Here is a 24,205-nt window from a genome sequence, read left to right as displayed (position 1 = left end):
CCAACTCCTTTGCAAATTCATAAGTAATTCTTGATTATTATAGTCCCCTGATCTCTTGTGGAAATGTAATGCAATCTTCCATTCATATTCATTAAATATTAATGGCCCACTATAATCATACATTTGTTTATAAAAATCAGGAGTACATAATTTTGGAACAGGATTCATCATCAGGATGAGATGAGGCTCTTAGAAAAGTAATGACAAATATCCATGAAGGGATTTTTGTAACATTTCTGCTTTACGTGTTCTTATACTATCTCATGTTGTTTGTTGCCACAATTCAGAAACACCAAAGAGCAAGGTAGGATTTAAAAAAGGACAATAAAAATAATGAACTATAAAACAGATTTACAAACGAATAAAGAAAAAATCAGAACTATTACACTTCAAAAGACTGAGGCTGAAAACCTGAAATAACTGTAAACAAAGAAGACATGGACGAGGTGAGCATGAGTATTTACTGAATCCTAGATGCCTAGAACATAAATTTAGAAAACAATATATTCTTTGAAAATATACTACTGTTTCTGAGATGAAGCAAGCAGCATCCCCACCATAAGCAAAATAGTTTCAAGAAACATTCAGGTGAATTTATATGTTCTAGATAAGCATCAAATTTTGAAGGAGAATCAAAAGGTGTTTAGGTTCATCCCTATTCTATAGCACTTGAAATCATGCCAAATACTTATGTGGCCTCAGAGGCAACACTTTCAAAGTAAAAACAACAACAAAAAAACATCATGAATAAATTACTTATATGTCTTACACTGAAAATAATTTAGAACATCTGTAATATTTTAGGTGATCTATTTCATATATCAGATATATAAAATGCATACAGATAGATATAGACATAGACATGGATATGGATATGGATATGGGTATATATCTATTTCAGAAAACCACTGTCAAATTTCATTAGCTGAGGTAGTTATTATTCCTTATTAGATGAAGAGTACAGATGGAGCATGGTCACAGAAGCCAAAATACTTGTTATCTATGTTAGTTGTTCTTTGTTTTTTCAGAAAGACTGGACTTGTGTCACTGAAAAGTATTTAATTCTCTATCAGACCCTGTGGTCATGCATCAAAGCACAATGTGGTCCATTAATCCTGGGTAGAGTAAAATTATGGAGTATTTTGTGATGGCACAAACATGTCTAGATGCCTTACTGGTATTTATAGCTTCTCTCAAGTGTGTGGGAGACTGGAGAGGGTCAGTCCTTATTATTTAAACCTGGATCATTGGCAGCATTCCTCTCATTCATCTTCTGGGAAAATCCTGTGTGTCACAGTTAGAAGAAATGATAATGTACTCAAATATCTTTCTGTAGCTTATCCTAAGACATGAGAATTCTAAATGGCATTTGGATTTGGCTCAATCCCAGACATTTTATTCCACATTGATTTTCCCTTTCCTGCAGCTTTTTTTCATTTCAAAATCTGCACCAAAAAAAAAAAAAAAAAAAACAAAAACAACCCTCAAGATCAAACCCTGAAATCAATGCCAATGTCCCTGGACTTTCTTTTTTGACTCAGGTTCTTGAGCACTTCTTTTTCAAAACATCTACTGATTATAATTTTTATGCTTTATTTTAAGACCATCTTCTCATTTTAACTCCTTTGAATCTCTGTGATTTTATAAATAGTGCCCTTATTATGGTCTGCTTCTGGCTTTCCTCACAGAATTTGCCGAGAGTCCCAGAGTAGAACAGACTATTTTTGTGTTCTCTTGAGGAGGCCTGTTCCCTGGCCCTCCCTTATTGTGAGTTTGTTCCAGGCTGTCGGCTGTCTGATGTTTTGATGTCTCTCTCCATTAACTAACTCTTGCCTTTGAGCTTCAGTTTCTTGTTTACTGCCTTCCTTGTTACAGCTCTTGGCTTACTGCTTCAGTCTGTGTGTCAATAGAATCCTTGGCAGCTTCCTGTGTCATTTCTTGCCTCTCCTTCTCCACAGATTGCTTTTCACCAATTTGATTTTCCAAAGATAGCCTGTCAACAGTTCAAAGTGTGGATTCTGTCTGTGGTCTCTTAGACTGTGTTCATTTTAATTATTAGTATGAGGCAGCAAGGCTGACACATAAAAGTAAGTGACCACCTATACTGTGTCACTGAAAAGGCACAAGGATTAAGTCCTGTCCAGGGTGCCTAAAATCCCAGATGACAGATTCATTTCTCCAATTTCCAAAACTTTAATATTCTCAGGAGAACTTTAGCAAATTTCAAATACTCTTTTCTGTCTACCCTTAGGATTTTCTATATAAACTACTATGGCGCTTACCATATTATATATTCTATCTTATACTGTATTATATATTGTAACTAATTTTGCCTCTGTGCCCCCAATAAGACTGTAAGCCATCTGCATAGGAATAGTATTCCAATCCTCAGTATTTTGGGTAGCACATGGTGACAGGTCTAACTACACAATTGTGGAGCTGATAAACATGAAATATAGGTGGAAAGGTGAGAAAATTCCAATGTATTTACTTTTTTTTTTTCTTTTCGTAAACTTTATACTCAACGTGAAGCTCGAACTCACAACCAGCATATGAAGAGTCACATGCTCTACTGACTGAGCCAGCCAGGTGTCCCTAAAGGCTCTATGCATTTATTTTAACTGCAGTGCTAATAAGTACCAGTTAGAGAACTGAGTCAGTGGCTACAACAGAAAATCTAAATAACAATGGCTGACACAGCATGGTGGATTTTTCTCATGCAATGAGAATTCTATAGGAAGCACATTACTGGTATAGTTTTGGAAGTTCAAGGATGCCATGTCTAAAAATATCAATAATACTCCTGGTCTTAAGGTTACAAGGTGGCTGCTCCACTTCCTGTCATCATGTGTATCTTCCGTGAATGAGAAAGAAAGAATGGGCCAGAAGGGGGACAAAGCAACATCTGTATCAAGAAAGCAAAACCTTTCCAGATTATATCATCAGATTTTTGGTTATATTTCACTAGACAGAATTACAGGAGATTGTTCCTCAAAACACCAAAAAGGATGAGAAGAGGGGGGGCTTGTATTTTTTTTTTTTCTTCTTTTTTGCCTTTGTTTGCCTGCAATACTGGAACTCCATAAGTAAGAGAGAGAGGAGAAAAAATATTGAGTAAGTCACAGGAAACCTCTGTCAGAGGGGTATTGATGAGTATATGGGTGCCAGGAGAGAGTCAATGTAAATAAAAGAGAGAGCACATGAAATCAACTGATGGCTGCTTCTCCATCCTGTCCAGTAATGGAGGACAGGAGTCAAGCATTTTGATTTAGAAGCTTTAAAGCCCTACTGAGGCATAAGTTTCAAGGGAGTCCTAACATAATGTCTTTCTATTTTTCATTCAGCTCTTCATGGGCTTCATAAATAAAGTTTTCCTGGGGTGCCTGGGTGGCTCAGTTGGTTAAGCGTCCGACTTCAGCTCAGGTCATGATCTCACAGTCTGTGAGTTTGAGCCCCGCATCAGGCTCTGCGCTGACAGCTCAGAGCCTGGAGCCTGCTTCAGATTCTGTGTCTCCCTCTCTCTCTGCCCCTTCCCCACTCATGCTCTGTCTCTCTCTGTCTCAAAAATAAATAAAAACATTAAATAATAAATAAATAAATAAATAAATAAATAAATAAATAAATAAAGTTTTCCTGAGCACCTTCTATTTATCTGGCACTGTGATACATTGAGTAAAATTATGTAATAATTGTCTTCAAGCTGCCAACTTTATTTAATTAAACTTTATTTAATGAACTTTTCAGTATCAGTAGTGAGCACAGGGTCATGCAGTGGTCCACTGAGGAGGCACTTAACTCAAAATGGATCTGTGCTTGTGGAGTAGGAGTTTAGTCAGAGAAGAACTGCTACAGAAGGAGAAAGTGAAGCTCGCCAATTGACATGCAGGAGGGACTGCTGGCATAGAGTATTAGTGCATAAAGGCCCAGGAAGGCAAGACAAGTAAAAAGTATTCTGGGATTTGCAATTATTTTTTTAGTGGTGCAAAGCACAGAATTCAAAGGGTGAAGACAATGGTAGTGAGAGAAATTAGAAGAGAGGTATGCAAGAAACGAGGGATGTTTTTACACAATGAGACACTAAACCATTTTAAGCTGATACTAGTTTCATGCTTTAGGAAAGTTATCCTGATTCTACTGAAGACAGTTTACTGGAAACAGATAATACTGGAAAGAGGGAATTCAGTTAAAGGACTATTCTAATTGTTCAAGTGAAAAATATGAAAGCCCATCTCAAAACAATGCCAGAGGAATTGGGAAAAAAAAAAGGATACTGATTCTAAAGACATTAAACAAGTCAAAGTCAAAAACACATTCACCAAATGCTGTGTGTGCATGTGTTCATGGCAAGGGGTGGAGGGCAGGCAGGAAAAACAAGTATAGCGGTAGGGCAGAAATGAGGGTAGAAAAATAAGACAACTTCCATTTCTTCACTCATTCACTAATTCAATAATGATGACTGAGCCAATTTTCCTAAAGATAGCATATGTTTGGGCTAAGACATAATAATAATATAAACACCTGTTCATATTAATGTCTATACATCTGACACAAGCACAACTTGAGACCACCTCACCAAGAAAACAGTCATTCAGCCACTGAGAAACCTGACAATGTGCTCTTGAATCATGGATAAGCAGCCTACTTTCTAAAGTAAATCTCAAAGGCTAAGGGAATAATATAAAACACCAGATATTATTAAACAAAACACAGTCTTGATCAATACCATGTTTCCATAGTGAGTTACTCAGGAGCCTTCAAAACAACTTATTACGGAAATGAGACTCTTATGCTTTGGCTTTCTCTCTCACTCTAACCTCCTTTTTTTTTTTTCCTTCCCCTCCCCTATGGGTTTCTGTTAAGTTTCTCAGGATCCACATAAGAGTGAAAACATATAGTATCTGTCTTTCTCTGTATGGCTTATTTCACTAAGAGACTCTTAAAAACTGAGAACAAACTGAGGGTTGATGGGGGGTGGGAGGGAGGGGAGGGTAGGTGATGGGTATTGAAGAGGGCATCTTTTGGGATGAGCACTGAGTGTTGTATGGAAACTAATTTGACAATAAATTTCATATATTAAAAAATAATAAAAAAATAAAGTTAAAAAAAAGGAAATAAGAAACTTATTAAACTGGCCTCTGTAGCAATTAAAAATAAAATCTGTTATCTAAAATATCAGGTAAAAACTATTAAACCATAAGGAAAATGATGCAGGCTTCACAAAGCCAATCCATACCTAAATAGAATAGCAAGGCACATAGGAATAGATTACAGTTCCAGGTCCAGAGAAAACCAACACAAGTGGTGCGTTGGAAGCATGCAACAGTTTCTAAAATTAGCATTCCATTATCCTGCCTTTATATTATGCATTAAAGGTGCCTTAAGGTTCACTAACCCAATAGGCCTTGTCACTGCTGTTACCAGCTCAACCATGCTAATAACAGGGAATCTCTTAATGCATTCTCTGGTTTGAAAAAAAAAATGTATAGAAGAATGAATAATGCCCAAAGTAATTCTGGCTTCCAGACAAGAAGAGCATCCATATTAAAGAATCCATCTCTTGTTTTTCAAAAGATTTCTCTCCTCTGCGTTTATGCCTTGGGAGACTATTTGACCTTAAGGACAATGAAATCAACAAATTAGCAGAAATGAGTGTGATTAAAACAAATGCATAGCATAGTGGTTGTAAGCTCACTTTTAAGTCAAAAAGATCTGAATTAGAATTTCCTAGCCTCTCTAAGTTTCATTAATAATATAGACATAATAGCAACTAGTTCACAGGATTACTGTGAGAAATAAATGCTTACGAGGCACCCAGTCCCGTATCTGGCATAAATAAGTCTTAAATAGATATCAACATAAAAGATGGATTAACGGCATCTTGGGAAGTAGTGATATGCACTTCTCTTTTACAGGAGATGAGACTGAGGCTCTGAGAGGGTCAGTGACTTGTCCAAGGTCACGATGCTAGTAAATATCAGAACAAGGATTCAAGTACAGATCAACTGTGGTATACAGCAGATTGCTCTGATTTTTTTTATTCTACATTTTAGAAGATATCCTTTCAAAAAGCCAGGACTTAACATAAATACGGTGCTGAGGTTATGGCTTCAGAATTAAATCAAAGAGGGAAAAGGAACATACAGGATAAAATAAGAGCAAAAGCAGTCTACTGCAAAAAGCTCGTACTACAGCCCTGGACATGATCAAGTTTAGAACACAGAACCTGTGAGAAATGGTTAAAACAATCAAGATAATTTAGTCTGGAGAAGAGACAATAGGAGAAAATATAACTGCAACTATCAAATTTACAGAAATGTAATTTAAAAGATTATACACACTTTCAGTTTGCAAGGATGGTTTAACTATTCCCAAAAGACTAAAAATTAAATGTAACAAAAAAATGAGTTTTTTGTGGTCAATTTTGAGTAAGAGTTTGTGCTGGTGGGAGTGATTTCAAGGGATAGATGAGAGCTCTATATATGATTCATGGATGAAATACTATGTTTATATTTGCAAGTTCTGTAGCTATTGGGGAGCTGTTGGATTTTAAGGGAATATTAAAACCTAGATTATCTTTCACATGATTTACATTTCAAAAACAAAATATATGTCTGAATTTTCATGTTTAAGTATTAAAATACCCATGAGTTTACCAAAAAGAAACTGCTCATAGCAATTTTCCACTTAACAAAGTTATTACCAGCAAAGAATTTGATTAGTATGTAAAAATTTATCTCACTATATAATTTCACACTTACTAAATGATATATTACTTGTCATTATCTTGAGATGAAGAAGTTTAGGGACTAGATATTTCCAAATTCTACTTTCAAACTGACCACTGACTCCAGATATAACCATAAATTAGGGCAAGAAAAAAATCAAATGCATATTTCTAGACAGTTACACACCATACTGACCAAATCAACCTAGCTAGTATAAAAAAAGGACCAGCACCATCTAATAGCGAACAGAGTTTTAAAAAATAATGTATAAATTTCTCATGAATCTATAATTACATAACCACACCAGGGGGCGCTCTTAACACTGAAATGACGGATGACATATTTTAAAACACATGGTGGTCTCAGTTGGCCAAAATGAGATTTTTTTCTAGGCATGTAGTACTTGCAACAAGTGCTTATCTCTTGAAAATGTTTTCTGGCAACACACACATTTTTTTTTTTACATCCAAAATGTTTGTGTTGTTAAGACTATCAAGTTAGTCTACCAAGAAAAACATTTTCTGCTGATACGAAACATCTTATTTTGGAAACATTTGTCTAGTTAGACTGGCATCTGTCTCTTATTCTTTCTGTGGTTATGCAGGTTCTCAATAGTCAACAAACTGCTTAAGAGTTCATAAAACTTTAAAAATGGTTTCACTGCCCACTTTATTTTTTACAAAATCCCCATCTAGTTTCCCCCTTCCCACCACAAAAAAAGAGGTCATCTAAAATTGACATACAGCGAAATTCTAATCTGGGCAGCATGGGTCTTTTCCATATTTTCTCATTACCTGGTAAGAACGTTGAAGCCCAGACACTCTTCTCAGGAAGTTCAAGATTCAGACTCCTAAAAATACAATTAGAAAATCAGTGTGAGGCTTCAAGAAAATAGAAAAAGGCAAAAAGTAAGTTTGGGCTATGTTACCCAGAGAAAATCACCATTTACTACTCTATCAATAGTAAACATTTTTACACAAATGACATCTGATTAAATAAGCTTTAAGACACAACTTAAAGTTGAATCACAAAGTTTGTGAAAGAAAGAGGACATAGCTACCGGTCTTCCAATGTAGTAGAGAGAGTTGTAAACTTTTCTCGACCCATGTAGTTGAGATCACCCCCTTTTTTTACCAGCTGCCTCCCTGACTCATCATCTACCTGTGCCTAAACTGGAAGAGTTCTGGCCAAGGCTAACAGAGTATGAAGAGAAGGTTGTTACCACAAATGCTGAGTTCAAGGAAACATGAATGGACCTATCTACTGTTTGCACCCTACATGAAATTCATCAGAATTCTAGTATTTCAAATCTTATTGACAATACCAAATTTTTCATTCTAGAAAAAAAGTAAGGATTTAAAGTAAAAATATACCTGGAGACAAAAGATAAATTTATTTACTACTTTGGATCAAAGTATATGTGAATGATGGGAAGTCCTACCTACCCAGAAGTAGATTTTAATATAATTTTTGAGTATATGGAGGGGATGGAAGAAAAAAAACAACACAGGACTGGGGTGTCTGGGTGACTCACTAGGTTAAGCACCTGACTTCAGCCCAGGTCATAATTTCACAAGTTCATGGGTTTGAGCCCCACACTGGGCTCTCTGCTGTCAGTACAGAGCCCACTTTGGATCCTCTGTCCACCCTCTCTCTGCCTGCCCCCTCTGGAAAACAAACAAACATTAGAAAAATTAAATCAAAAAAAAAAAAAAAAAAGGAACACAGGACGAAAAGAGATCAGGCTATGAAGGAAAGAACCCTCCAGAAAGAAGTACGTTTGGAGTCGGGTGACCACTTTTACCTACGTTACTCCCTCTTGATCTTTGGAGTGAAAGAAACAATTACTGTTGACCAAGACAAAGGAAGCCTTGTTTGGTAAGAGGGAACATATGACACGAACCAATCTGGCATATGGTAAAGCCACATGATTTTCCATCAACAGCAAAGTTAAAAAGCAGTGGTATTTGGGGTTCCATGTGGTCCATCCTGTTAGAAGCGGGCCCTTAGTTACTAGAAAATGAAGGGTTTATTCCCCACTAAACTGGAATGGTTGCCAGAGAGCCACCAAGTGACCTATAGTTTAAATAAGGTTCTAGTGCCACCTGAAGATAAGGATAATAGCCAAAAAATGACAAATTTGTAAAATAGTTTGATGAAACGGCTGGTGGGTATGAGAGAATGGAAACAGTTAAGGATGTCACAGAGCTTTTTTTATCTAAGCAAATGAAAGGATAGAGCTGCCATTTAGTGGGACTGGGAAACAATAAGAAAAGCAGTTACTAGAGGAAATAATTATTTTGACTTTGGATATGTAAATTTTTATATGTCTGTCAGACAGACTCGTGAGGAGCAATATAAGGTAAGCAGTTAACCAAATCAGTGTAGAGTTTACAGGAGACCAAGCTCTCAACTATAAACCAGGGTGTTTTTTTTTCACTCACTGACAATATCTAAAGCCATGATATATAAAAGGAAGTGTGTACAGACAGAGGAAAGAAAGGACAGAGACAGAGACTAGCCAGGAACATGGTAGACTCAAGTGGCTCCATCATCCGTGCCTCTTGGTGGTCATGCCCTTGTATGATTTTCATTCCTTAGAATGTGGACAGGACCTCTAACTTGTTTCTAACTCGATGTATGTGACAGGGTGTATATGAATTATACTGTGTGATTACATTGTCACATTATGTAAGATTATAGCAGATTTTCCCTCTGCTAGCTTACTTTTATAAAGCAAACAGCCATGCTGAGGAACCACTTGGCAAAGAAACGAGTGTGGCCTATAAAAACTGAGGGAAGCCTCTAGCTGGCATCTCGTAAGGTCTCCAGCCTCCAGCCAACAAGAAAATGAAGCCCTCACTGTCGCAGTCTCAAGGAAGTAAATTCTGCCAACAATTTGAGTAAACTTGGAAATAAATCCTTCTCTAGTCAAGCATTCAGATGCTACCTCAAGCACCAGATGACACTTTGACTGTAGTCTTGCAGAAGACCTAGTTAGGGTGTGCTCAGACTTCTCACCCAAAGAAACAGAGATAATGTGTGTGGTTTTAAACCACTAATTTTGTGGTGATTTCTTATACACCAAGAGCAAAGTAATGCAAGCCCTGAGTTACTACAACATTTAGAGGTGAGGAGATATGAAAGAGCCAGGGAAAAAAGGCCAAATAAAAGAGGCCAGTGAGGTAGGAGGAAAACCAACAGAAAAGCGTTTCTTCAAGAGGCTTATCCCCAGCTTCCTCAGAGAAATCTGAGACAAAGAGCAATGGGACAGGTGAGTCTGCTGTCCTATTGGAGGCTCACAGGTAATCGCCATTGAAAGGGACACAAGAAGCCAGGTGCTACTTGGCTCTAGCCTCTTTCTGAGGAGAAAATGGCAAAACGCACTACCAAATAAATGAAATGAAATTCAGTCTTAACAGGCTCCCCAGAAGACCCAATTAGTGCCAGGGTTGTGCTACTCTGCTGCTTGTAAGACTTTGAAAGTTGGTATTTCAAAACTGGCTAACACTTAATACCAATCAATGTCAGCTCATTTTAATTACTAAGTAGCTCACATAACCTATTTTTAAACTTTGCATTGTTATTAGACATGCTTAGATTGGCTTGTAATTTATTTTTTCAATCAATACAACCAAATCTAATGAGCATGTATTATGTGCAAGGCCCTGAATTAACAGCTATAGTCAGTGAAATGAGATGCCCTCCTGCTTTTGTACACGTATGGTTTGCACACTCCTACTAAGTATAGAGCACTGGCACACAGTGTGTAAGTTGCATGCACATTCCTACTATGTATAGAGCACTGACACACAGTGTAATTTGTATGCACACCCCTACTATGGATAGAGTACTGGCACACACTATAATTCACAGGCACACTCCTACTACGTACAGAGCAGTGGCACACAATCAAAGGCTATGATGTGCCCTAATATGATTAGTATTCAGCTTTTATCTATATTTATCTATAGTTAGCATTCCATTTTCTATAATGCTTTGAAAGCAATTTCTCCTCTATTTATTAATTCAGTGAAGATGTATTGAGCACTTACTAAAGTACACAAAGGGGCAAACTGGATTAACAAGTATTCACAATTCCTTCTGTAAGAAAGGTACTATCCAAAATGTGTTTCATTTATGTCCTCAATATTCTTTACTTGTGTATATGTGTATCTATCTACATTTACTCTGCCTAGCTTATAGTATATTTGTCTATATACACCTTGCCTACCCATATATACACTAAATAGTATGTGTGTGTATATGCTATACATTTATAGTTTATTTGCCTATATACACCCTGCCTAACCTAGCAATACAACTCTGTCCCTTGCAACCATCCACTTTTCCCCAGGTTTTGTTCTATCATCAAGCCCCAAAGTTTAAATCATTATGGTCCAGTCTGTTCAATTTAGCAGTCTTTGTTATTCTCAATAATATACTTGGCACTCTGAGGCAAGGGGAAATGTAAGACTAGATCATGTCATGAAGGAGTTTTCAACTTGTTTTTTTAATGACAGCTTTCCTATTCTCCTTTTTTTCTGCCTATCCTCACTTGAAATGTAAGCTTCTCCTTAGGAGAGATTCCTATTAACTTTTTACTAATAGACCTTTTAGCACATAGTATGTGATCAATAAGCATTACTTAGCTGATTAGCTACTTTCCAAAATGATTGAGGTGGCCTGCGTGAAAACAGAAATATATACTTAGACAAAACATGTAAATACACTGTTGGATAAACATATACAAACTATAGCTAAATAAAAAGGGGCCGCAAAATGTTTAAACCATACTTTTCGCTCAATAATTTGTTTAATAATTTGGACACAATAGCTATTTTAAAAAATATTCATGTATAACTATATTTAAAAATTAAATCTAGGTCTCTGCTTTCCCACAGCTATTACAAACAGAGAAATACAGATTTTTGTAACCTTATTTCCAACAAAAGAAAGTATTTCATTTCATTAAAAAACAAACAAACAAAATATTTTTCCTGGGTGGTAAATTCTAAGTATTTATTACAAGGATCATTAAGGAAAAAATCAGAGCACATGTCTCCCTTAATGGTCTTAAGCAAGATGGAAAAATTGACTTGAAATTGTTAAAATTAAAGTGTTGCACTGAACAAGATATACGGCTCCATCCAGAATTTATACTGTGATTCTACTATCACTCTTTGTGTTACTGATGCATATATCAGTCGATAATTATTTTCTAGGACAATTTGGTAAGCATTTTGAAGACCAGAAAAAGTCTGCTAAATGAACATAAGTTTCTTGTACTTTCCAAAATACACAATGTATCCACACTGTATTGATAACTCACATGAAAAACATACCTCAATATTAATATCTATTTCCCACTTCCCAAAGGGTAAGGCTTTACTTCATTTTCATGTACAGTACCATATGAAGTTATGTGAACACAATTTTGGCCTGTAAAGCACTGAAAAATGTAAATCGATTACTAACACTATAAAGAAGTATAGTTATTTACCAGTGTTATACAAGTGAGAACAAACTGTTACTCTAGAAAGGCCTAATACATAGCCTGCCAATACTATAGCAAGCTGCTGAAGCTATTATCCCTGATGAATAAGGGATAATGTGTATCACGTGTCCACGCACCTACAGAATCAAAACTCACCAGAGCTAGGATAGGCATCTAATCCAAAGTCAGTGAATCCATTAGGTTGGCTTGTGATATTAGATGAGGGCTTGTCCAACTAGAAAAAAATTACTGGTGGCAAGCTATTTCTTTCTCTTTGAATCTGAACTAAGTAATGCCGAGAAAATTAAGGAGTGATAGAATTGAAGGTGATAAAGGACACAAGTTATTTGGGGATATACGTGCAGAGGACTATAATAGAGTTGCCATCAGAAGTGTTTTGGCCCATGATAGGATCCAAGATGGTAAGTGGTCTCTGAAGAGTACTGACTTTGCAGTTCAATACAAATCAAACTGTATTCAAATAAGAAAATTTTATCTTTTTCCCCAGCTTTACTGAGATATAATTAACATATAACACTGTGTAAGTTAAAGGTATATAAGTTGGTGATTTGATAGACATACGTACTGTGAAATTGTTACCAAGATAAGGCCAGTTAACACAACCATCACTTCACATAGTTAATAACATTTTGTGTGTGTGGAGAAATTTGGGGTGGGGAGAACACTTGAGATCTACTCTCCCAGCAATTTTCAAGCAAACAATACAGTATTGTTAACTACAGTCACCATGCTATGTTTTAGTTCTGTCGAACTTACTCATCCTACACCTGGAAGTGTGTACCCCTTGACCACCATCACCCACCCCTCTCCCCCCATCCAACACCGGCAACAACCACCCACTCTATGTTTCTGTAAGTTCAGGTTTATTTTAGAATCCATATTTAAGTGAGATCATAGGGTATTTGTCTTTCTGTCTGACCTACTCAATTTAGCATATTGCCCTCAAGGTCCATCCATGTTGCTAAAATGGCAGGATTGCTTTCCTTTTTATGGGTAAATAGTATTTTATTTATTATACCATATATATTATACCACATACTATATGTTATACCATATATATATTTTACCATATTATACCATATACTATATATATTATACCATACCATATACCATTATACCATATACCATATGTTATAACATTATACCATATACCATATATACATACACACACACCATATTTTCACTATCCATTTATCTATCAACAGACACTTAAACTTGTTTCCGTATCTTGGCTTTCGTAAATAATGCTTCAACAAACATGGGAGTAAAGATCTCTCTTCCTATGGAAATGACTACATTCCTTCAGAGTATATACCTAGAAGTGGGACTGCTGAATCACAAGGTAGTTCTATTTTTAATTTTTTGAGTAACCTCAATACTATTTTCCACAGTGGTTACACCGACTTACATTCCCACCAACAGTGCACAAGGGTTCCCTTTTCTCCACAGCCTCTTATGATACTCACTTTTATTGTGAAGAGAGGCTTTCAGGAACCTAATCCTGTATTTATCTTAGGAACAATGGTTTGGTATTCTCTAGCTCAGTGTTTGTGGTGACTTCATAGATCATAACTATTGTAAGTAACAAGAATAGACTGTATTTTTTTTTTAGTATAGTTGCCACACAATGTTACATTAATTCAGGTACACAACATAGTGATTCAACAACCTATACCTTCTGCTATGCTCACCACAAGTGGAGCTACCATCTGTCACCATACCACAGTATTACAACACCACCGACTGTATTCTCTATGCTGTGCCTTTTATTCCTGTGAATTATTTATTCCATAACTGGAAGTCTGTATCTCCTACTCCTCTTCACCCACTTTGACTATCCCCACATACCCTGAATCTACCTGAATATATATTAAAGTTTTATAATGTATATGATTGTCAAATCGCTATACTGTACACCTGAAACTAATATATTATAATTATATGTCAACCAAACTTAGAAAGAAAGAAAGAAAGAAAAGAAAGAAAGAAAGAAAGAAAGAAAAGAAAGCACTAGATTTCTGAGTACCAGAGGCTTTTGTTAATAGTTTACACGGTTCCAAGCATGATACAATGGGTGTTTTCTCAACCCATGTCTGATTTGCTTCACTCCTTTTCCATGGTTCTTTCATTGTCTCTAGTATCTTACAAAACTATGTGGTTATTTCTATACCTTTTGGGGTTTTTGACATGGCTTTTTGTTCTAAACTTTCTATTTTTTTTTTCTTTCAAAAGTGTTTCATGATATTATTAAAATGATATATATCAGTTAAATGAAAAAAAAAAAACCCACAATGAGTTTATATTGATACCTTTGATTCCAATCCAATATCACAGGAGTCATTTTAGCCCTCCCCTCTTTCCTTATTTAAACCTCTTTCTGAAATAGTGAGAAAACCCAGGTCTCATTATCTAAAGTTTATTTATTTGTCCAATTCTAGTATATACATAAAAATTCTAGTGTGTATAATATGTATATAAAATATATGCCTTGCTATTCCAGTCATGTTAGAAACACTTTTACTAATTAAATCACAGCATTTATATACATTTTTTTTTCTCTTTGGCTATACAATATCCAGTTAAGATTCTGTTTTCCACAATAATTTTGGTTATTTTCTTCCCTATTCTCTTCAATTGGTTATATTACTCTTTTGTAATATAGTTAGATTTATTTTTTAGTTTATATCCTATTTTGGCTTCTCCCTACTTTCTCATTTAATTTTATATTTGTTTATATTGGGGATATGTAAAATCTTACTATTATTCCAAGAGTCAGAATTGTACAAAAAGATATGCCAACAGAAGTGTCATTAATGGTGTATTTTAAATCAATTGACTCTAATTTACAAGTCATGAATTTAAATGTTTTCCACTTCAATTCTAGAACCTGTATTTGCTACATGAAGTTCTATATAACTACAGATTTTCACACAGGTAGAATGAGAAAATCTAAAAGCAAAAGAATCAAATATCTTTCTTGTAGACAGTTCAAGTGAACTCAGCTTCTTTAAAATTATTTTAATCAGAACAAAATATTTTAACTCTATAAATTAAAGCAACAAGATATACTGAGTAGAGTGTAATTTTTAAGTTAGATTTACTAATTAACTTTTAGTGACTATTAATCCTTTGAGATTGAACAAATACAGTACAATGTATATAAATACATGCACCAACATATATTAACATACTGTTTTTAGAGCTTTCACATTTATTTACCTTAGTTAACTGGCTACCTAACACACTGAGTTTTAAAAAAATGTTACAGAAGTTAGTAAAACCTCTAAAATAGAATTACTCAGGTATTTCTCCTTACAGACTATATGAAAGGAACTCTTAGTATGAATCCCACAAAAGGTCAAGATAGCTGACAGACTTGAGAATATGAATAAGTAAATTCTACAGTTGCTCTATCCAAGACAGTAGCCACTAGCTATAAAGAGTTATTGAAATTGAAATAGAAATTAGTTAAAATATAATAACTGCATTTGACAGGTCAGACACTTCTATCATTCCAGAATGTTCTATCGGACAGCACTGTTCTACTCTGTAAGTTCCATGAGGCTACAGGTTAGTTTCCTGGGGCTGGCATATAATAGCCACTCAAAACATATTTGTGAAAGCAATGACTAAATGCAAAATATCAGGAACAAAATAAAGCAACTAGTAACAAGAGGTATTTATTACAGAAATTTTATAATATAAGACAATGAAATTAACTTGTATATCCTATAAAATGCAGTCATCAAAATAATAACATAGTTTTATAATGGAATATTATAAAGCCACTAAAAGGGGTATTTAGAAAAATTAATGACTTGTAAAGACAGTCATGTTCTATAGTTAAGCAAAATAAGCCACAGCAACATTTTAATGGGAAATAAATATGAAACAATAAACACTATAAAGAGAGTGAAACCTAGTTATCAGATTATATTCTAACTTTCATTTTGTCAATTTATGTTTCCTAAAGTATTTAAAACAATGTTTTTTAATTTGTCATAGGAAAAATCAAGATTTTTCTTGTTTTGTAAAGCTTAAACATTTAACTTCAGCCTAGATCTAGGATTTATTCCCAAAGAAATTAACAAAATATACTGATCAAAAATAATTATATAAGTTTTACTTCATTATAAAGAAATAAAGATTTCTATATAAGAGTGTTCAATATTTACTCCTAATAAAACATGAAAAGAGAATAACAAAAATAATTGACAATCATCACAGAAGAAAACATAATAAAACCATTAAAACCTGCTTTTGAACAATATTAAAAATACAGCAAACTAGACAAGTACATTATGCTACTCTGATTGATGGGTTGAGTGAGAAAACTAAGCTAAAAAATATATAGATAATACGATCATAAGTTTATTGAACTTAAATAATGTAGAGGCAACAGAAAGGTGTTTAGGCAGTTAAACACATGGACCCAGAGGATAGACAAGTAACTGTTTTAAATGGATTTCTCTGGGTGTTGGGTAACAATTTTTTTCTTCATACTTTTTTTTATAGTTTTAAAATGCTCATCATGAAGTCTGGTTTTGTTTTATAATCATAAAAATAAAATGATATATATATATACATCCAAGTTCTGAATTATCTGCTCCTCCAAGTTCCTACAGGTCAGTGAGGGATAAAAGCCAGGGAGAGGATAGGACTGCAGGACCAGGAGGGGGTACGATTTCCTTCAAAAGCCCTGAAGACTAAAACTACTTCTAGGGGAAAAGACATTTTTTGAGTAATTGAGAAAAAGCCTTGGGCAAAGCTATCATGACAATTTTTGTACCCATCCAAAGTCATCACAGCTGAAGTTTTTATTTTTATTATTTATTTTTATTTTTTAAAGAGGAGAGAATATTTGCAGTGGAAGAAAATCACAACTATAATGACTTCAAAATTTGATAGATAGGTGAAATGGTGACTAGGAATAAAAGTAGTTGGAACAATGGTGATACGGTTTGATACAACTAGTAACAAAGGTACAAATCTTTAAATGTAAAAGTTAAAGTTCAAGTGGTCGCAGGTAGAAAGACTGAAAATGTTGTCAATATTATACACACGGACATGACAAGTGAAGAACAGAATAGAGAGGACGAGCACACAATGACAAGAAAGGTGGCCTAGTGGTTCAGGGCACAGAAGCTGAAGCCTGACAACAACAGTCAAAATCCCATCTCAGCTATCACGAGCTGTCTAACCTTCAACAAGTTACTTAACCTTTCTTATACCTCAGATTTCCCTACTATAAAAGGAAGGCAGTAATAATACTTACCCCATACAGCCCTGAGGAGAATAAAATTATACCACATAGTAAGTTTAGTAAGTGCTAGCTGATTCGGACTGTGAGGTACTGAATAACTATTTCAGTGGAATCTGTTTTATTTGGCTTACAAACACCATAAAATGCTAATTTCTATTTAAAATTTAAAGACCAGTTTGAACTGAAGTCATGAATACTGGCCTCCAGTTGCAGTTCTTCTACCTGGAGGTGAACTGTGGCCTCACCATTTTCTTTTCTAAGTCCCAGTGGTGTCACGAGGAGGTGTACTGGGGTAAGCTTTACATTCTCTTGCTGCTTTGAAATTCCTATGATCTATATAGCTGGGAGAAAAAAAAGTGTTTTAATACTGCTGCTTACAAAATATTTTCACAGTAGGAACTGAAATAGTGGAGCATTTCAACATATTTATGTAACAGCTAAATTAAACAAAGAGCGAGTACAATTTCCCAGTGGGAAAGCTACAGAAGTAAAAACTGATCAAAACAAAGAGTTTTCAGAATGTATGCAGTAGTAAAATTTCAGTGCACAGAAGAAAAGCCCTGAAAAACCAATGCTGGTGACAGCAGAGGAGTAAGAAACAATATAGTAAGCATTTTTTCTCTTTTCCTTCATAGCCTCATAGAGAGGTGGAAGGAATACTGATAACAGATAAATTCCACTATCACAGTTGTATCTTTCAATATCACAATCTAATTTAACTAGTATGTATTATCTTGTAATTAATTTAGTTAGCTTATTAACTATTAAAAGCAGGTGGGGATTTTGAGGAATTTTTTTTTTTTCAACGTTTATTTTATTTTTGGGACAGAGAGAGACAGAGCATGAACGGGGGAGGGACAGAGAGAGAGGGAGACACAGAATCGGAAACAGGCTCCAGGCTCCGAGCCATCAGCCCAGAGCCCGACGCGGGGCTCGAACTCACGGACCATGAGATCGTGACCTGGCTGAAGTCGGACACTTAACCGACTGCGCCACCCAGGCGCCCCGATTTTGAGGAATTTTTAAAAATCTTATGTCTGGCCTCTAAGAGCCTGTATGTATGTATGTATGTATGTGTGTGTGTGTATCTCACAGAATAAGCCTATATATAAGATATGCTATATATAATTTGGTGCATTAAAATATATGGTGTTTTTATGTACCATAGAATAAGATATATATACACAGTTAAAGATAAAAGGTAGAATGCATTCAAGTACACAAATAAATGACTTAACAGTGGGATCATAAATTCAAATGATTTTCAGGTCCAGGAAGGCCAAGTAAATAAGTACAATGGGCAAAGTAGATACAGAGCCAAACTGAAGTATGCTTTCTCAGAAAAGCTGCTCACCAAGTGCCTGTGGACTGCTGCCAATGGGAATGAATGGAGGCCCAGGGTTCCCAGGTCTTCTCATTTTTTAAACAGAAACAAGAATCTAGAGGTGAATGTAAAATCTCTCTCTCTTTCTCTCCCTGTGTGTGTGTGTGTGTGTGTGTGTGTGTGTGTTGCAAACCAATTTTAAAACATCGTATAAATCAAGCAGACACATCTCTGAGGCATATGCAGCCTGTGAGCTGCTAGTTTACAATCTTTAGTTTTATTAAGTGCTACAGAAAAAATATTTGTTGACACTTTATAATGCTTCAGATGTTTAACATGCTGTAACATTTTCTTCTCATAAAAACTTTAATTATTATACCAATTTTTACAATTTTATGGGAAAATTGAGGATCAGGGAATCTAAATAATGTCTACATAGTGACATATCCAGTAAGTAGAAAATCTGGTTTCAAAACTAGATTTGTCCAACTCCAATGTCTCTTTTGTTTATAAAACTCTATCAAAAAAAAGGATGTGTGAAAAAGAGAACTTTATGTTAGACACGGGATGGTAGGCAAGACCTGAGCAACCAAGGGGGGAGATACCAAATGGTTTTAGTTAGAGCCAATTTGTGAATTCTGAGGGGAAGGAATGAGCACGGTATTTTTAAAGAACAGCTTGGAAACTGGCCTGGTGACAGTAGATCTTTCATACTGGCAAAATCAGGGAAAGTGGATCATATATAAAACATAAATATTTAATTTAACATTTACCACAAAATAGAACATTAAAAGCTAATAAGCTGAAGATACTGCCTTTTTCTATTCATGTTTTAATGGTAATAGTACATTTCCTTAAACTTACTAGCTTTTAATGTACTACCAATGTCAAGCAACAATCAACAACATCCTTTATTGTCTTTACTATTTTCCTAAGAGAAAAAGATTTTGAAAATCATGCTGACACATGTACATGAACAAAATTATCTGATGTACTGTCCTCCTACATCAGACAACCAAAAGCAACCCCCAAATAAAGTTATTCCCATATTTGAAAAAAAATGTTATGTCCTTTCTAAATGAATTATTCATAAGTTACATTCTTTATGTTCACCTGAAGATACTCAGTTTCCCTTAAAATGTCTTACTCTGACATCCCAGAGAGCATGATCTCATCCTCAAAGGAGTTAAAAAGCTTCCTTGATCATTACAAAGAAAAAAGCTTCCTTGATCACTGCAAAGATCACTGCAAAGAATGTAATTTACATTCTTAAACAAATAATTTGCTTAGGTTCAAACTCACAAGACTTTGATTCCTTTAAAAATCTAAATTGTACTATCCCCATTAAAACAGTCTTCTCTTTAATAGGAAAATCAGAAATAATATAAAATATGAGAAAGGAGGTTATTTATCTCATAATCAGCCTTGAAAAACAGACCAGTGTTGCCAGAACCTCTGATGTTTATTTTCTTCAAAAGAAACTGGATTTTTTTAAATGTAAAGTATCTTAACTTTTTTAATTTATCTTTTAATTTACATCCAAATTAGTTAGCATATAGTGCAACAATGATTTCCAAAGTAGATTCCTTAATGCCCCTTACCCATTTAGCCCATTCCGCCTCCCATAACCCCTCCAGTAACCCTCTGTTTGTTCTCCATATTTAGGCCTCTTATATTTTGTCCCCCTCCCTGTTTTTATATTATTTTTGTTTCCCTTCCCTTATGTTCATCTGTTCTGTGCCTTAAAGTCCTCATATGAGTGAAGTCATATGATTTTTGTCTTTCTCTGACTAATTTTCCTTATCATAATACCCTCTAGTTCCACCAATGTAGCTGCAAATGGCAAGATTTCATTCTTTTTGATTGCTGAGTAATACTCCATTGTGTGTGTGTGTGTGTGTGTGTGTGTGTGTGTGTGTGTGTGTACACACACACACACACACACACACACACCACATCTTCTCTATCCATTCAGCCATCAATGGACATTTGGGCTCTTTCTATACTTTGGCTATTGTTGATAGTGCTGCTATAAACATGGGGGTACATGTGCCCCTTTGAAACAGCATACCTGTATCCCTTGGATAAATACCTAGTAGTGCAATTGCTGGGTTGTAGGGTATTTCCATTTTTAATTTTTTGAGGAACCTCCATACTGTTTTCCAGAGTGGCTGCACCAGCTTGCATTCCCACCAACAATGCAAAAGAGATCCTCTTTCTCCGCATCGTCGCCAACATCTGCTGTTGCCCGAGTTGTTAATGTGAGCTATTCTGACAGGTGTGAGGTGGTATATCATTGTGGTTGTGATTTGTATTTCCCTGATGATGAGTGATGTTGAGCATTTTTTCATATGTTGGTTGTCCACCTGGTTGTCTTCTTTGGAGAAGTGTCTATTCATGTCTTTTGCCCATTTCTTCACTGGATTTATTTGTTTTTTGGGTGTTGAGTTTGGTAAGTTCTTTATAGTCTTTGGATACTAACCCATTATCTGATATGTCGTTTGCAAATCTTCTCCCATTCTGTTGGTTGCCTTTTAGTTTTGCTGATTGTTTCCTTCACTGTGCAGAAGCTTTTTATTTTGATGAGGTCCCAATAGTTCATTTTTGCTTTTATTTCTCTTGAGTCTGGAGACGTGTCTAGTAAGAAGTTGCTGTGGCTGAGGTCAAAGAGGCTTTTGCCTAATTTCTCATCTAGGATTTTGATAGCTTCCTGTCTTACATTTAGGTCTTTCATCCATTTTGAGTTTATTTTTGTGTATGGTGTAAGAAAGTGGTCCAGTTTCATTCTTCTGCATGTCTCTTTCCAGTTTCCCAACATCATTTGCTGAAGAGAATTTTTTAAACTTTGGCTGTTTAAAAAAATTTTTACATTTAAAAACTGCAGATCTCCCTCCTCCTTCCCCAGCTTGTAACCTCTAGATAAAGACTACAATAGTGATATAATAGGATTAAAACACAAGGACCTACCCACAAAGACAAAATCTAGTGAAAGATATAGAGATGTTATTAGGCAGTTAAAATACTAAGATATTAAAACTGTAAAAGATGATTTGAGAACAAGAAATTGGTGGGGTCACTTTCTCAGTCTTAAAGAACAGGGAAGGCCTTCCAAGACCATTAACCTGTACATCGAGACCTAAAGAAAATGTGGGAATTAGCCAGGGCTGGGGACTGAGTGGGAAAGAATGGTGGCAATGTTCAAACAGAAGAAATGGTTTATACAAATGTGAAGAGAAAAGATACTGCTAATTAAATTGGGGAAACATAAATGTCACTCATTGACTTTCTTTACTACACACTTTCCCCCAAATTTCCCAACAAAGTGAAAAAAACATTGTAGCATCACTTATATCTTAGTATACTAACTCAAGCAGTAAGTGAGTGAGTTTCAGGCCACTTTTCATTCATGAAACGATTCGCTCTGCATTAAATACAAGAGAAGGAGGAAAAAATATATAGAGATTATTCTAGTGGTTTAATATACTGCATTTCAAAGTTAAACCTGACCTAATTATTTGGTTTGGTATAGGCTCACACACTCCAGGGGAATACTTAATAATTTCTTGAGAGCAGGAGACTTTTTTCAACAATACAGCTTTACTTCCCCAGCTCAAGATTCTGATGGGTACCATATGCGAGTGTGAGTGACTCTGTGCGTGCGTGCGTCTGTGCGTGTGTGTATGCATGTGTGTATTTGTCTGGGTTCCAGGTGTTTTAAAGATTGTCAATGACAGCCCTAGCCTTCTGCAGATTATGGAGAAGTGTCTTATTCTTGAGGCATTTAAGGCTGGAAATAAAGGTAACTAGTCATAATAGTAACTAACATAAAACAGGGTTGACCACTTTCATAAAGCCATTTCAGGGACACCTGGGTGCCTAAGTCAGTTAAGCCTCCAACTTCTGATTTTTGGCTCAGATCATGATCTTATAGCTCATGAGTTTCAGCCCTGCATCGGGCTCTGCACTGACAGTGTGAACCTGCTTGGGTCTCTCTCTCTCTCTCCCTCTCTCTCTCTTTCTCTCTCTCCTCTCAAAATAAATAAACTTAAAAAAATCCACTTCATAAACATTAGTGAATATTCCTTACCACAACCTTGAGAGATAAATGCTGCTTACCACTCAAAAAAGCTATGTGTGATTTTCCTCTATTTATTTATCCAGTAGCTGGCAGAACTAGAACCTCAAAGTCTGTTGACTTAAGATGGAAAAAATATTCTTTCAGAAATTGTGTGTGGTCCTTAACATTGGATAAGTCTGATGAAAAATGCATGGATAAATGAACAAGCCCTCACCCATGGGCTCCACAATAGGGCTGAGATTGTTCAAATCTCTGTCTCTCATCAGAAGTATGGTCTCTTCCTGCTATCCATCTTAATAGCCAGACCCCAGCCCTACCAAGCATCCTCCTTTCTCTTACTGCCATGGCCACTGGTACAACCTCTTTGATTTATACTCAACCTGACTCAACTGCTCCTTCTATGTCCTCTTTTTTGACTCAGGTTCCTACCAAAAGAGCACAGATGTAGGACTCTGGGCGAAGTTGGCACAGTAAAAGGAGCCTGACATCACCCTATCCCATGTTTTCAAAATAGGTATCATTCACATCCAACTCAATAATCCAGAGAACAATCTGAATACTGGCAGAACAAACTCCACAACCAAATATAAAGAAGCTGCATCTGAAAAGGTAGGAAGTTCAGAAAGGCTGAGGGAGGCTGCCCACAAGAGGGAGGGAACTACTCATGTGGAAAGGGAAGAGAAATGGGATCTTACACCAGAAAGCTCACATGGGGAAGACTAATCCCCATAACATTTGGCTTTAAAAACCAGAGGGGCTGAATTCCATGAGTTCATAAAACCAGTGGGACTTGGAACCTGGAGCTTTAATAGTCAGCTGACTCAGCAGTGGGCAAACCAGGGCAAGTGACAGCTGGGTCAGCATCCTTAAGGAGACAGCAGGCTGCACAGAGAGACAACATAAAAATGGCAGGTTACACAGATTATACAATTGGAGCAAATGGGAGACAGATCTATTCATATTGATGAATGAGTATTTTCCTTTCTCTGAAAATAAGAGAACTGGCAGGCCCCATTTTCCTTTCCCACCCTTCGCCATAAATACACAGACACCTGAAAGAACCAGGGATGTATAGATACTTGATACCTAACCCAATAGCAGGGCGTCATACCCACAAGTTCTGAGGGCTCACCCACTCCAAGCTGGCTAGCCTCGGTGCCAGGCTCTGGGAAAATTTTGTGAAAGACACACATGTGCCCCACCCAGCTACCAGGTACACAGCTGCCACCAGGCATATCCACCATGCTGGGCCTAGCTAAGTGTCCCCAGGCACTGACCCACACTACACTCAGCCATG

At 36.0% G+C, this 24,205-nt stretch overlaps 1 protein-coding gene across 5 annotated transcripts in view; it reads right to left on the bottom strand.

The window, feature by feature from the left end:
• LOC122218268 (cytochrome c oxidase subunit 7B2, mitochondrial) overlaps window positions 1–24,205 on the bottom strand; it is a 165,976-nt gene that overhangs the window by 99,308 nt on the left and 42,463 nt on the right. For 3 of the 5 annotated variants that reach the window (XM_042936474.1, XM_042936471.1, XM_042936470.1), the window contains exons 2-3: window positions 17,752–17,847; window positions 7,520–7,575 (exon numbers count right to left, since the gene is read on the bottom strand). The gene's annotated coding sequence lies outside the window, so the exon portion shown is untranslated. The remainder of the gene's footprint in view (window positions 1–7,519; window positions 7,576–17,751; window positions 17,848–24,205) is intronic. The other 2 variants (XM_042936472.1, XM_042936473.1) reach the window with 1 other exon arrangement.

Source organism: Panthera leo, chromosome B1, assembly GCF_018350215.1.
Source record: "Panthera leo isolate Ple1 chromosome B1, P.leo_Ple1_pat1.1, whole genome shotgun sequence".
NCBI classification, from domain to species: domain Eukaryota; kingdom Metazoa; phylum Chordata; class Mammalia; order Carnivora; family Felidae; genus Panthera; species Panthera leo.
The sequence above is the reverse complement of the archived record's forward strand: the minus strand, read 5'-3'. Positions and strand labels throughout refer to the sequence as shown.